General features: G+C 40.6%; 1 protein-coding gene across 2 annotated transcripts in view; it reads left to right on the top strand.

Annotated features, from left to right (window-relative positions):
- The window catches only part of TMCC3 (transmembrane and coiled-coil domain family 3), a 329,301-nt gene that overhangs the window by 36,768 nt on the left and 277,225 nt on the right, over positions 1 to 15,308 (top strand). The window contains exon 1 of one of the 2 annotated variants that reach the window (XM_068560841.1): positions 6,496 to 6,556. The exons of the other annotated variant lie outside the window; for it this stretch is intronic. The gene's annotated coding sequence lies outside the window, so the exon portion shown is untranslated. Of the gene's footprint in view, positions 1 to 6,495; positions 6,557 to 15,308 lie in introns of those variants that run through there. 2 annotated transcript variants of the gene reach the window in all.

The following is a 15,308-nucleotide window of genomic DNA, read 5'->3' as shown; positions in this document are numbered from 1 at the left end:
TGAAGTGTGGTCTCTGTGCACGTGCAGCTAGTACCTGGCAGAGCCGGGATTCACACTAGTGTAATGGCTCGTGAAAGCATATTAAGGTTTTCAACAGGGAAATCAGCCCACGGAGTTCTTCAGTATAAGAGCACCTTCTTTGTTACCTTGGCATCTAAGGACTGGGTATGTTATGAAACTGGGCACTGTTGTTCACAGAGGGTTTAGGTAAAAACACCAGGAAAGAGGGCTGGATTAGGTGTTGTTTGAAATGTGAGTAAAATACTTTAAGAATTGAACCAATACACATAACCAGCCAAACAAAAACCCAAAGTCAAACACTTAAAAAAAAAAGAGTTGTACCAACAATCAATGCGTGTGATAAAGCCACAGATTAAAATATGTGCTTGTGATGTGAATAATAAACCACTCTGGTTACTTTTCTCCTAAACCATTATGCTTGTTATTTGGCTTTCCAGGGTATTTACATTAATTTTCTAATGGAGAATATTTTATTTCTGCCCCCAAGCAAGCTGTGACATGGTATAGTCAAGCAGGCAGTTCAAAGGAGCGAGGCTTCCCACTTTTTCTAGTCTAAATTACGGGGTTTGAAATGTTCTGACAATTGAATTAGATGATTGGTGCAACAATAGCAAACACTTTATACATAATTTATGTTGCCTTCAGAGATGGCAGAAACTAGGCTGCTGATAATAGACCAGAATTGTCTGGACCGTGACAGGCCATCCTCCTGCCTCAGTGGAAGGGAGGACAGCAGCTCCTTCCATTCTGCTTTGAATTATGCTTTGTACACTGCACTTCTGATTTGTGAATATTAATGCTGGCAAAATGGCAACAGTGCTTGAGATATTTGTTGACAGGGTAAAACTCTCCATCCCTCAATAAAAGGAAGTCTGAAACACAGCCCATGCAGAGGGCCCTGCGGGATTAGTATGCTCGGCTGCCTCTGCCTCTTCATGCGTCCGTCATTCTAATAATGGAATTGAGTGTGCAGAAACCCTTCCCTGCCCCTACTTCTGGATTAGGAAACCACAGAAATAGTCTCAATTCAATATTGGGACACTCAGGTAGAGGTAACTAGACTGTGGTATGCTTTTTAGGTTAGTATCAAGGAAAATATATCTGAGATGGTTCTAAGTTCAGTATTTTATTTCATATTTGACAAATGATCAGAGTCATTTTTCAGGAAGTAATCTAATACCTCCCCTAAAGCAGGGATTGACAGACTTTTTCTTTGCGGGGCCAGATAGTAAATGTTTTAGGCTTCGTGGGTCATATGGATTCTTGTCACAACTACTTAACTCTGCCATTGTAATGTGAAAACAGCCATAGGTAATACATAAAACGACATAAAATGAATAAGTGTGGCTGTGTCCCGATAAAACTTTATTTATGGACACCGAAATCTGAATTTCAGATAATTTTCACAGGTCACAAAATATAATTCTTCTGATTTTTCCAGTCATTTAAACATGTTAAAACCATTCTTATGGATCACACACACACACACACACACACACACACACACACACACACACAAAACAGGTGGCTGGATTTGGCCATAATTTTCCTGTAGTGTTAGAGTTTTCCCTGTGTCCCAGGTATGTCTGCAGTTTGTTTTCCAGTATGTGAAGCATCATTTTCTGCCATGGCCCATACTCATAGTCAGAAGTTATGCAGAGCTACATGGACAGAAAACCAGAAACCCATTCCAAACCAAGATATTTCATATTTCATTTCCCTGCTTGCCTCACTTGTTGCCTCCTCATACACACATACACATATCCATCCACCTGCCTTTACCTGCTGTTCATGGCACCCTTTCCTAATTACAAGGGATCTCATTTCCATGCTTCGGGATCCTAATGAGCTTTATTAACTAGAATTATGGAAATTTATTTTGGAAATTAGTAGTGAGGCTATTGCTTTCTTTGCGGAAGTGGATACCTTTGTTTTCTTTATCTTCAGATAATTTATCGTCACAAGTTATAAAATGAAATTAGAATGTTACAAGCTGTGCATTCTACAAATTTATTAAAATGCCATTTAATAGATATTTTTTAGTGCTTATATAGTAAGAAGTGGTTATTTGGGATGCAGGTAGTCTTCCTGAACTATGGGCAGGTGCAAAAATTGTCCAGGAGCACCACAGCACTTTGCTGGTCGGTGCATGGGTGTTCTGTGCAGTGAGACCCAAGATCAGGTTAGAGTTCACCAGTGCTCAGAAATTTGGTGCTTGAATAATGGTGCAGTGGAGATATAGCATTATACTGTGGCGTCTGAACTGAGGTGCGACATATACAGGCTTGTGGAACTTGGACCACTCTGAGCCTCATCTTCCTCATCTGTGAAATGGGGATAAAATAGTCTATATGAATGCAGTTTTTGAATTGCTGTCCAGATGAAAGCTGTTACTGTTACTTGCTGAGTCTGAGTGCAGTCTCTTGTTCATGGCTCACAAGCCTGGCTGGTTATTAGAATCATTTGTGGGAGTGGGTGGCAGGGGGAGGGGCATTGGGAAAATACAGATTTCCAGTCTCACCCCAGACTTACTGAATCAGAATTTCTCTGAGAGGGCCTAGAAGTCTGTATTTTTAACAGGTTCCGTAGGTAATTATGATGTGTTTGGGAAGCTTGGTTTTGTTCATATGTCTCAGTTGATGGATTTAAGAAAACCTAAACTTCCCTTGTAATCCTAGCTTGGACTTCCCCCTTAAAAGTTCATGCCATCTTCACAAACAATAAGGGAATCAAAAGACAGAGGATCAGGAAGAACAAGAATTATCTTCACTTTATCTTCCTGGGAATGTCTGTTTCAGTAAGTGGAAATAGAAGGAGAACTGGAGATTTGATATCCAACCCAGTGTAAGAACCCAAATTGTGTTTCTCCTCCTTCAGCTCTCCCTCTGCAGCCCTGAGATTTTACAGTGTTGTTTTCACTTTCTTCTGTGCCCTGAAGCATGTGTGTGAAAGAAAGAGCATGAGATTAAGCACACTATGAATGTACAACAGATCGACAATATCCTTTCCAGTTTTGCCACTCAAAGCTCATCATTGAAAATGTTTTTCCGAGTTATTTCTGGAACTAACACAATTGTAGTGTTGGCACATACAGATCACAGACACAAAAAGAATCTTAGTAGTACTAAAAAGAAAAATTGATTCTGAATTTCTCACATTCGCTGCCTTGCCTCTAATTTACATATGAGTAATTGCAGATTTCAAATGAGTGAAATCATCCACCACCTCCACAGTGGCAGCCCAGATTGTTTTCAACAGTAGAACTCAGTAGTATGTACGTACACACAAATGCTCTCTTATAGTACTTTGCAACTTCCTCATGTTTGAGAGCCATACGAAGTATTCCCCTCTCTGCAAAATTCCTTCCACAAATATTAAGTATTTGCTATTCTCCAGATACCTTATTAGAAATTTCCATAAGCATAGTCCCACAGTCCTTATCTCAGAGGTTCACAGGCTTGGTAGGAGGATGGTCATGATTATATTGCTGCAGAAAAAGTTAGCTTTCATGTTAATTATATTAATCAAATCATATTTCCAAATTATATTCATTATAAAAGTAGAGAATTTATCCCATGGAAAAATATGGGATCAATGTATCTACTCTGTGTGTAGCCTGATCCTTCATTCCATAATTTATTGTAATGTATTATTATCCTTTATTATTTATTCCATTTATTATTTTATTGATTTGATAGAGATACTAGTTTGAAAGTAAGTAGATGCTTAAATATATGAGGGACTAAAAAGGGTATATCTTCTACATTTAGTACTTTTAGTTAGATATGTTCTTACCTGTTGTTCAGTATTCATTTCTAGCTTCAGCTGTCTCCACAAGGTGACTTGGATACTGTGTCTTTACCCTGTGGCTCCAAATCTCCAGAGATAAATATCCAGCAAAGTCCTGCATACTTCTACCTTTCTTCTCCCAAGTGTTCCTCAAACTCAGTGTCGACAAATGGAGCTTATTTTCTTACTCTCAAACCTGATCTTCTTCTTGGGTTTCTTGTTTCAGGGAGCCCCATTATCATTCTCCCAGATGCCAAGGCTTCAGTCTTTTGACATCATCTCTGACTCTTTCTCTCAGTCCTAATCAGGAGCTGAATACTGTTGGGTGAATCTTTGTCATCTTTCCCTTCCACTGCCGTCCTCCTACTTCTAGATCTTTGTCTTGCAAACCAGGGTCTTGGGGATTTGAGTTTTCTTCATCCTAAGTTTCCCAATTTCTATTTTCATGTCCAGGATAATCTAACGAAATCAATAGGTACAGGTTTGGGATCTTCCAGATTTGTATCTGAGTTCTGCCACTGATTTGAATGTCTACATTTGTGTTGTGTTTGTGTGTTGGCTCTGAGTTGGGCAAGTCCTCTCTCCAGCACCATGAGGTGACCAACTTCGTCTGGAACTCCTCACATTGTTGTAACTGTGTGAATCTGGCTTTCCCAGTGGACTGTGAGATCTTGGAGGACAGGGACCATGTCTGGCTTATTTCTGTGTTCTCAGAACCTAGCACTGGGCCCAACACGTAGTAGGCACGTATGGTTGTGGTCATTGTATGTATATTGTTCTGAAGTTTGCCCCCCCCCCATAGTGTATGGGGATAGTTATGGCTATAGTTGTTTTAATATTTATGTAGTACTTAGTCATGTTGATAGATGACATTTGGCTTAAACTCTCCCTTATTTTTAGACATTTGGACTGTTTTCATTTGTTGGCTATTTGAGCAGTAGAGTTAAAAACTTCTTTGAACAAAGTTATTTTTCTCTCATCAAGATTGTTTTCTTGGGAATCTCTTAATGCAGTAAATAGGTCAAAATGCACCAGCAGTTTTACTCATCTAGTAATATGATGCTAGGTTGTGTTTTGTTTTGTTTTGCGTTAATGAAGAGTCTGGACAGAGCTGTCATGTATGACCTCATTTGAGATATGTTTCTTTAATTTTCAATTACACTCCCTTTGATTTGTAAACTAGGAAGAACAAATGATGGTTATTATCGTCCTGCCAGTGCACTGTCACTGCTTACCTGCACCATTCCCCCTTCCTCCAGTCTGTACACCTTCAGCCACACCTTCAGAAATGTGTGAGGTGCATATTCCTGCAGCCTGAGTGATGTTTCAACAGACAAATCTAATCATGTAGGCCATTCGTACTCAAAACACAGCAGAGGCTTTCCATCGCCTGCCCGATAAAGTGCAGCTATGTTGTCAGGACATACAGAGCCCGTCAAGACCTGGGTTCTGTTTCCCTTTCTAGGCTTATCTTTGGCTGCTGCCCAGATACACTGTCTGCTCACCCTGAAGGCACTGTTTTCAGTTGGGAATGTACATGCTGTTCCTTCCATCTGAAATGAACTCCCTGACCCCTTGCCTGCCTGGCATCGCCTTACTCATCATTCTTCAGGACTCAGCTCAAAGTCTTAAGTGCTGCCCTCTTTCCAACCCTTATTACTTTCCCCACTCCCATTCTGAAAGATTTTTTCCATCTTTCATTAAAGCCTTTGTCACCTATATTGAAGCTCTTTGTTAATTTTTTTTTCAACTTTTCACTTAGATTGTGAGCTCATTAAAGGTAGCAATTTTATCAGTCATTTTTGTAACCCAGCTTTTAGTTCAGTGACTAGCACATAGCTTGCCTTCAATAAACATTTTTTTCCTGAATGATCAGAACTATTATTCTGGTTTACTCATTTATAAGTAGACTACTTATAGGTAAGTCTACTTATTTGTAAGTTGAGAATCCATTTATGGTATATATGGTAATTCTCAATTGTCCAGGATATCAACTTTCCCCAACTATTTGAGTTTTTTAATGGGCAGCAGTTATAATTTTGTTTATTAACTAAGCTGTAAACCCTAGACTGTAAGCTACGTAAGGAGTTACCTAGTTTACCATCATTTCCCTGGTTCCTAGTGCTCATACCCGGCACCCAGTAAGTACTCAATAACTATTTGTTGAATGAGTGAATAGATGAATGAATAAAATTTTGAGAAAAGGCCACTAACCACGTGTCATGTCACAAACGTACGCATTTATATATACATATCTGCCCTATTTTATTCACCGTTCTGTTGCTGAGTCCATTTAACTCAGTGCTTTTCCTGATAACCCCTGTGGCATCTTCAACCTCTACCACGGCATGACTCTGAGGGCCTGTTTGAACCATGCCATCTCAAGCTCATGTCTTTAATGGGAGACGCCTTATAAATGTCAACTACAAGCCAGGAAGCTAACACCTGCTGTAGTAGGCAGGATAGTCTTTTTGCCCCCTAAAGTGGAGCTAGGCTATCTCTAGGACTGACCTCTTCATTTATCTCCAAACGTCAACCAAACCTCCTGTTGTTCTGGGAAATAAATAACTAAATCATATCTGCATGACTGAGCTGATTTATAGAGAAGTGATGTTGTCCAGAGCCTGCTGCCAGAACCCGAAGAGGTCATTTTGAGAGAAGCATGAAGTATCGGCAGAGAGAGACCACATCCGCTTCCCCTGTGTCGAATCTGCTTGGGATATATGTCTCATTTCTTGGTGTCCTGGTAAGAATTTGCATGTTTTTGACCACAGCCTATTAACAAGGTACAAAAAAATTCCATCTACTACTTGGTTCTCTCTTATATTACTAGTTCTGTTAAAAAGCTTTACAAGGGAACAAAAAACTGAGGTATTATAGCAGTTAGTGGAGGGGAGGCAGTACCTGGTGTTTCAAGGGAGCAGAATTATCTTCAGCTGTGCATCAGAATGATGAGAGGCGGGAAGACTTTTACAAAACGAAGAAGAAACCTAGGATGGCAGCAGAAGTCCTGCTATTTGGTTCATTAGAAATGGTTTATACATTATCAATGACCTACTCCCAGGCTTAGGACTTCTGTTAAAGCCCTGCTGAGTGAAAGCTAAAATCTTAATTGAAAATAGAACAGATTGTATTTATTAAAGCTATTATCAGTGCTGACTGCTCTCAAATGCATTCTTTTTATGATGCTGGAAGGACTACAGGAGGCTTTGCCGTCCAGAGCATCGTTTAGCTTTAGCCGCAGGGCTAGCTGGAAACAACAGTGCCCAGCAGGCATAGACCAGAGTCTGGGTGTCTGAGTAGCAGAGGCTGGCGTATCTGCGCCAGGAGTGTTGCGCCCAAGTGGCGGGTGCTGCTTAATGAGGCTGCCTCCTATCTGAAGTCCTGGGAGAGCAGTCACGGGGGCAAGCGAGCAGTGCCTGGCCCAGCGGAGAAAGATGAGTGCTGAATGAAAGGGGACCAGGGAGCGCAGAGGAAGGCCAGGGCTTGGATCTGATAGAGATGTAGTGTTTTTCTGGCTCCGTATCCAAGGCCATTGAGGTTTGCTTGGCTCTGAAATTCAGTGGAAGCTGATGTATGTCAGGGTTCTCCAGAGAAACAGACCAATGGGATATGTATAAGTATGTATATATACGAGATTTATTATAAAATTAGCTCATGTGGTTATAGAGGCCGAGAAGATCTATGATTTGCTGTCTAAGCTGGAGAAGCAAGAAAGCCAGTGGTATAATTCAGTCCGATCCCCAAGGCCTTAGAATCGGCTGATGGTGTAAATCCTGATCTGAGTCTGAAATCCAGAGAATCAGAAGCACCAATGTGATATCCAAGAGCAGGAGAAGATGGATGTCTCAGCTCAAGCAGAGAGAGGGAAGTTGCCGTTCTCTGCCTTTTTTGTTCTATTTAGGCCCTCAACTGATTGGCTGATGCCCACTCACCCTGGGGAGGGCCATCTGCTTTACTCAATTCATCAATTCAAACGCTAATCTCTTCCAGAAACACCCTCACAGGCACACCCAGAAATTTTTACCGGCTCTGTGGGCATCCTTTAGCCCAGTCAAGTTGACAACATGAAATTAACCAACACAGCCGATTAACTCTTAAGTGTCTACAAAAACTCCTGCATGTATTTCCAGAGCCCTCTCACTCTCCACCATGGGCACTACAGAAGCAGCCAGGCTCTGGCAGCATAAAGGAAGAGAGTGAGGTGGAGGCTGTTTATAAGGATCGATGGGAAAAAGACACATTTAGAGTGGATGGATGATTGTTGTTTGGTCCTGCATGAACAGAAGTTTTTCTATTTCGTTGTTGCTGTCATCCCCTGACTCCCCCTGACCCCCAAGCCAATGAAGAGGACTAAAAACACATTTTGGATGAGAAATAAACAGATCAGACCTAAGACCTTAGTGAGATGGGGAAGGTAGAGAGTGAGTGGGCTGGGGTGTTGGTTGGACCAGTTGTGCTATTTATTTGTTTTGTGATTCTGGACACATGAGGAATTTTGGTTTAGGGGAAAGATATGAGACTGGGAGACAGAAGTCCTGGGTTCTAGTTCTGAATCTGCTGCCAATTCGTTGCCAGTGGAATTGCATCTGGAGCATGTCATTTGGATGTGGAGGCTTTAGATTGTTTAGAAAACAATGTTGGTTCTCAGACATGGATTTGACATGGAGTTTTTCTCAATCTGAAGCAAATTTGGCTTGTCATGTAGCTAAGTGTACTCAATCTAGTGGATTCTCTTTTATTCTAAGATTGGGTATGTCTTACTTTTTTATTTTATTTTATTTTATTTATTTATTTATTTATTTATTTATTTATTTTTGGCTGCCTTGGGTCTTCGTTGCTGTGCGCAGGCTTTCTCTAGTTGCAGGGAGCAAGGTATGCTCTTCGTTGCTGTGTGTGGGCTTATTGTGGTGGCTTCTCTTGTTGCGGAGCACGGGCTCTAGGTGCGCTGGCTTCAGTAGTTGTGGCTCGCAGGCTTTAGAGCGCAGGCTCAATAGTTGTGGCACACGGGCCTAGTTGCTCTGTGGCATGTGGGATCTTCCCTGGCCAGGGCTCGAACCCGTGTCCCCCACACTGGCAGGTAGACTCCCAACCACTGCACCACCAGGGAAGTCCCTGTCTTACTTTTTAATGTTACATTCCTTTCTTTTATGAAGTGATGGTGAAAGTAGGTAGATGGTGGTTGGATTGTATTTATTATTTAAAGACTTGACTTGGCAAGATAAAAAATTGAATTTAATCCTTTAAATTCTTTTTGAAATTTTAATGGTATACAGAATCCATAATACTCAGACCAGATAACCTTTAAAGTTCCTTTCAATTGTTTTTTTGTTTTAATATATTTATTTATTTGTTTATTTATTTTTGGCTGTGTTGGGTCATTGTTGCTGCGCGGGGGCTTTCTCTAGCTGCAGCGAGTGGAGACTACTCTTCGTTGCGGTGTGCAGGCTTCTCATTGCAGTGGCTTCTCTTGTTGCGGAGTACAGGCTCTAGGCACATGGGCTTCAGTAATTGTGGCACGTGGGCTTCAGTAATTGTGGCACATGGGCTCAGTAGTTGTGGCTCGCGGGCTCTAGAGCGCAGACTCAGTAGTTGGAGCGCACGAGCTTAGTTGCTCCACGACATGTGGGATCTTCCCGGACCAGGGCTCAAACCCATGTCCCGTGCATTGGCAGGTGGATTCTTAACCACTGCGCCACCAGGCCTGTTCCTTTCAATTCTAATAGTTGGGAATTACAGCCTTTTCTTGCCACTTGTGACTGTGAGATGAGAAACTCAAGTGTCAGTTGATATTTGCATCCTGAAACAAGCTGTGTTTTTCCTGGAAAAATCATAGTGCCAGTGTATTATATCTTCAACTGATACAAAACCTGAAGTATTACTTTAAATCTTAATTTGACCAAAGATTACAACTGAAATAGTGGAGAAACACTGTGTCATACATTGCTAGTGGGAGTGTAAATTGACCTAGTGGAAGGGTCAACAAGCTTTTTCTGTAGAGGACCTGACAGTAAATATTTTAAGCGTTAAGGGTCACATGAGGTTCTGTCACATACTCTCCCCCACCCCCACTTCCTCCTCCTCCTTTTTAAAAAAACAACTCTTTAAAACTGCAAAAACATCTTTAGTTCATGCCTGATTTGGCCTGTGGATCATAATTTGCCAACGCCTGATCTGGAACGTGGTTTGGCTTTGTCTGTCCAAGTTACAAACGCACAGTTATGTACAGGGTGAGCAATTTATCCTCACTTATGGGAGGAATTCATCCTCAGATGTGCTTGTATCTATGCAAAATAGCCTGTCTACAAAGTTACTCAGAGTAGCTTAGTTTGAAATGCCAAAATATTGGAAACAACCTAAATATTCATTAACGAGAACTGGTTAAGTAATAGAATATAAATACAGCAGAATATAATAGAGTCTTTTTTTTTTTTTTTAAGAAAAATTGCAATTTTGGAGAACTAATAAGACATTAGACTCCAGATACAACTGTGTTTTAAAACATTGAGTTTAAGAACTTATCTGTACGGAAATTACACATTAGACTGGCTAGGATGCCATTCATCATAATATTAATAAAAAGGACACTGATTGAAGTCAACTTTAAAGAACAATAGTGGGAACATCTTAATAGAGTCTTTTAAAAGAATGAGGCAGCTGTATGTGGCATAATGCCTGAGATATGCCATTAAGAAGGAAAAAAGCAAGGTGTAAAACAACATTTTTAGTATAATACTATTTATTGGTTTTTAAAAGGAATAGTGTGTGTGCGCGTGTCTGTTGGAGTGTGCATACATGAATACACAGGTGCTTGAACTTGTTATATGTATAGAATACTGGTAACTATGGTTGTCACTGAGGCGGGTAATTGAGTATCTTAGGAATAGGGATGCTAGGGAAACTTTCTTTTTACTTTGTATTACTTGTAACTTATGAGTTTAGTTCCATGTGCATGTAGCACCTGTTCAAAAAATAAATTGAATTTTTAAAAAAGAACTAAAATGGGGGAAATAATAGTAATTCTCAGTGTGAGAAAATTCAAAGATGTTATTGCTTGAAATAGATCTGAGTCTTTCTTCAATCATAAGTGAACCTGTGCTGGCCTGAAAAATGTACACAATTTGGTTTCCTTCACACGAAGGTACTTTGACAGAATAATAATCCTTTGGCATCTTTTGATCATCTAGGGTGGTAGAATGCTGTCTCGAGAGGTCGGGTTTAAGGTTATGTTGTTGGTAGTGTTCCTCCTGATTTTTAAAGTTGTTAGCAGTCATACTATAGGTTGACCTGAAGAATGAATGTACATGAAGAGAGTTTAGCTTGGTAACAAAATAAAATCCACAGCCCTGGAATGTTGGTGCCAGAAGGTTCACTGAGACTTGTCCAACCCCTTGTTTTCATCAGTGTCCTAAGAAAGGGGTCCCCAACCCCCAGGCCACGGACTGGTACCGGTCCCCTGCCTGTTAGGAACCGGGCCGCACAGCAGGTGGTGAGTGGCGGGTGAGCAAGCGAAGCTTCATCTGCCGCTCCCCATCGCTCACATTACCGCCTGAACCATCCCCCCCTACCCCACATCCGGGAAAAATTGTCTTCCACGAGACTGATCCCTGGTGCCAAAAAGGTTGGGGACCACTGTCCTAAGAGGTTTACAGCCTACCCAGGGTCAGGCAGCTAGTGATGCCACAGCCTTTAACTCAGACTTGCCCAACTTGACACATGCTACTGACATGGAGAAGGCTCCACCTCTAAGGGAATTACTCTGTAGTCCCAACCTTCATTTTTCTATATTCCTGGCTCACTGAAGGGTAGAGATGTGGAACATGGTTCCCCAACAGTCACTCCCCGCCGAGCCATAACCAGCCACGTCTCTGTGGTCTGCCATGGAGTCTCTGTTCTCTCTCTTCCCTGCCCTCTCCCCTGGGACATCTTTAAACAGCTCACTTAGCAGTTCTTGCTCCTTACCCTGAGCAGAAGACCCAGCTGCTTCCTTGGGTCCCTGAGACAGCTAAAGTGTTGGGGTGAAAAGACAACCTGTCTCTTCTGGGGGCACAGGGTGACTTGTGGTCAGACATTGCGGTAGGGAGATATGAGAGGAAAGGACGCAGGGTCACTGACATTTAGTCATCGAGAGCTGAAGACAGAGGAGTTATAGTGTGGTTGATTGCAAGCATGGCTAGTTCTCCACCTCTCCCTGTATCCACCAGGCCTTTTTCAGTTCCAGAGTCCATTTCCTCACCCCTGGAGTCTGGCCTGGCCTTGTGATTTTGGCTTTGGCCATCAGGGTGCTGTAGTAGTGATGAATGGTGTGCCAGTTCCCAGCTCAGGCCTCGAGGGGCATTGTGTGTTTCTGCTTGCTCTCTTGTGCTTCCACCATTACCATGAGAACATTTTCGGAGCAGAGCCAAATGACCCTAATTTTCCTAGCCAAGGACTTCCTAAACCAGCTGACCCCAAGGTAATAATTATACCAGAGTAAGTAATCCCAGCCAAGATCAGGAGAGCCACCTAACTGACCACCACACCTAACAGTAAGAGCTTTAAGCACTTACTGTTGTATACCAGTGATGTTGTTGAATTGCTTTTTCTGCAGCATTATTGTGTAAGTGTATAACTGATACTTATGGGGATTGTGAGAAATGGACATGTGGTTGGTTCTGTGTTCAGACATGGAGAAACTAAGGTTTTCTTTGCCCTCCTATATAATACTGTCTGAAACATGGAGAAGTGTTTCTGGTGCGATAGAACAAAATAAAACAAGACAACAAAAAGCCAGGGCTAAGTCCCAGCATCAGGAAAGTATTATATAGTTTTGTATCTAGCAGGAGCTCTAGCAATGTCAGTATACTATAATACTAGCATTTCAAAGATTGTCCTTCCTTCCTTCTCTCTAAACTATTTAACATAATCTGTTGGGATTTTCCTCCTCTTACTATAAGGTAATGGGTTCCTAATGCAGTTTTACTTATGAACTTATTTAAATTTCCAAATATCAGACAATTTCCATGTTATATAATTGCTGTCACGCTCAAGTTGAAGAGCTACCGTAGTCATATGATTCAAAAAAGCCTCATGAAGTGAATGAAAAAGTTAGAAAGAAACGAGAAGAACTACAATCCTGCAGCCTGTGGAACAAAAACGACATTCACAGAAATAGACAAGATGAAAAGGCAGAGGGCTGTGTACCAGATGAAGGAACAAGATAAAACCCCAGAAAAAAACTAAATGAAGTGGAGATAGTAAACCTTCCAGAAAAAGAATTCAGAATAATGATAGTGAAGATGATCCAGGACCTCGGAAAAAGAATGGAGGTAAAGATTGAGAAGATGCAAGAAATGTTTAACAAAGACTTGGAAGAATTAAAGAACAAACGCCTAGAAGAATTAAAGAACAAACAAACAGAGATGAACAATGCAATAACTGAAATGAAAAATACACTAGAAGGAATCAGTAGCAGAATAACTGAGGCAGAAGAACAGATAAGTGACCTGGAAGACAGAATGGTGGAATTCACTGCTGCAGAACAGAATAAAGAAAAAGAATGAAAAGGAATGAAGACAGCCTAAGAGACCTCTGGGACAACATTAAACGCAACAACATTTGCATTATAGGGGTCCCAGAAGGAGAAGAGAGAGAGAAAGGACCCGAGAAAATATATGAAGAAATTATAGTTGAAAACTTCCCTAACATGGGAAAGGAAATACCACCCATGTCCAGGAAGCACAGAGAGTCCCAGGCAGGATAAACCCAAGGAGAAACACGCTGAGACACATAGTAAACAAACTGACAAAAATTAAAGACAAAGAAAAATTATTGAAAGCAGCAAGGGAAAAATGACAAATAACATACAAAGGAACTCCCATAAGGTTAACAGCTGATTTCTCAGCAGAAGTTCTACAAGCCAGAAGGGAGTGGCATGATGTATTTAAAGTGATGAAAAGGAAGAAGCTACAGCCAAGATTACTCTACCCAGCAAGGATCTCATTCAGATTTGACAGAGAAATCAAAAGCTTTACAGAAAAGCAAAAGCTAAGAGAATTCAGCACCACCAAACCAGCTCTACAGCAAATGCTAAAGGAACTTCCCTAAGTGGGAAACACAAGAGAAAAAAAGGACCTACCAAAACAAACCCATAATAATTAAGAAAATGGTAATAGGAACATACATATCGATAATTACCATAAATGTGAATGGATTAAATGTGCCAACCAAAATACACAGGCTCACTGAATGGATACAAAAACAAGACCCATATATATGCTGTCTACAAGAGACCCACTTCAGACCTAGGGACACATACAGACTGAAAGTGAGGGGATGGAAAAAGATATTCCATGCAAGTGGAAATCAAAAGAAAGCTGGAGTAGCAATACTCATATCAGATAAAATAGACTTTAAAATAAAGAATGTTACAAGAGACAAGGAAGGACACTACATAATGATCAAGAGATCAATCCAAGAAGAAGATATAATAATTATAAATATATATGCACCCAACATAAGAGCACCTCAATACATAAGGCAACTGCTAACAGCTCTAAAAGAGGAATCGACAGTAACCCAATAATAGTGGGGGACTTTAACACCTCACTTACACCAATGGACAGATCATCCAAACAGAAAATTAATAAGGAAACACAAGCTTTAAATGACACAATAGACCAGATGGATTTAATTGATATTTATAGGACTTTCCATCCAAAAACAGCAGATTATGCTTTCTCCTCAAGGGCACATGGAACATTCTCCAGGATAGATCACATCTTGGGTCACAAATCAAGCCTCAGTAAATTTAAGAAAATTGAAATCATATCAAGCACCTTTTCTGACCACAACACTATGAGATTAGAAATCAATTACAGGGAAAAAAACGTAAAAAACACAAACACATGGAGGCTAAACAATACATTACTAAATAACCAAGAGATCACTGAAGAAATCAAAGAGGAAATCAAAAAATACCTAGAGACAAATGACAATGAAAACACGACGATCCAAAACCTATGGGATGCAGCAAAAGCAGTTCTAAGAGGGAAGTGTATAGCAATACAAGCCTACCTCAAGAAACAAGAAAAATCTCAAATAAACAATCTAACCTTACACCTAAAGGAACTAGAGAAAGAAAAACAAACAAAACCCAAAGTTAGGAGAAGGAAAGAAATCTTAAAGATCAGAGCAGAAATAAATGAAATAGAAACAAAGGAAACAATAGCAAAGATCAATAAAACTAAAAGCTGGTTCTATGGGACTGAGTGAACTGATGAGGATGATTATAATTTTTGTGACTTCCTGTTTGAATAAAAAAAAAAAGCTGGTTCTTTGAGAAGATAAACAAAATTGATAAACCATTAACCAGACTCATCAAGAGAAAGAGGGAGAGGACTCAAATCAATAAAATTAGAAATGAAAAAGGAGAAGTTACAACAGACACTGCAGAAATACAAAGCATCGTAAGAGACTACTACAAACAACTCTCTGCCAATAAAATGGACAACCTGGAA

Source organism: Eschrichtius robustus, chromosome 13 (genome assembly GCF_028021215.1).
Source record: "Eschrichtius robustus isolate mEscRob2 chromosome 13, mEscRob2.pri, whole genome shotgun sequence".
Classification (NCBI taxonomy): Eukaryota; Metazoa; Chordata; class Mammalia; order Artiodactyla; family Eschrichtiidae; genus Eschrichtius; species Eschrichtius robustus.
This window is presented reverse-complemented; position numbering and strand designations above follow the sequence as displayed.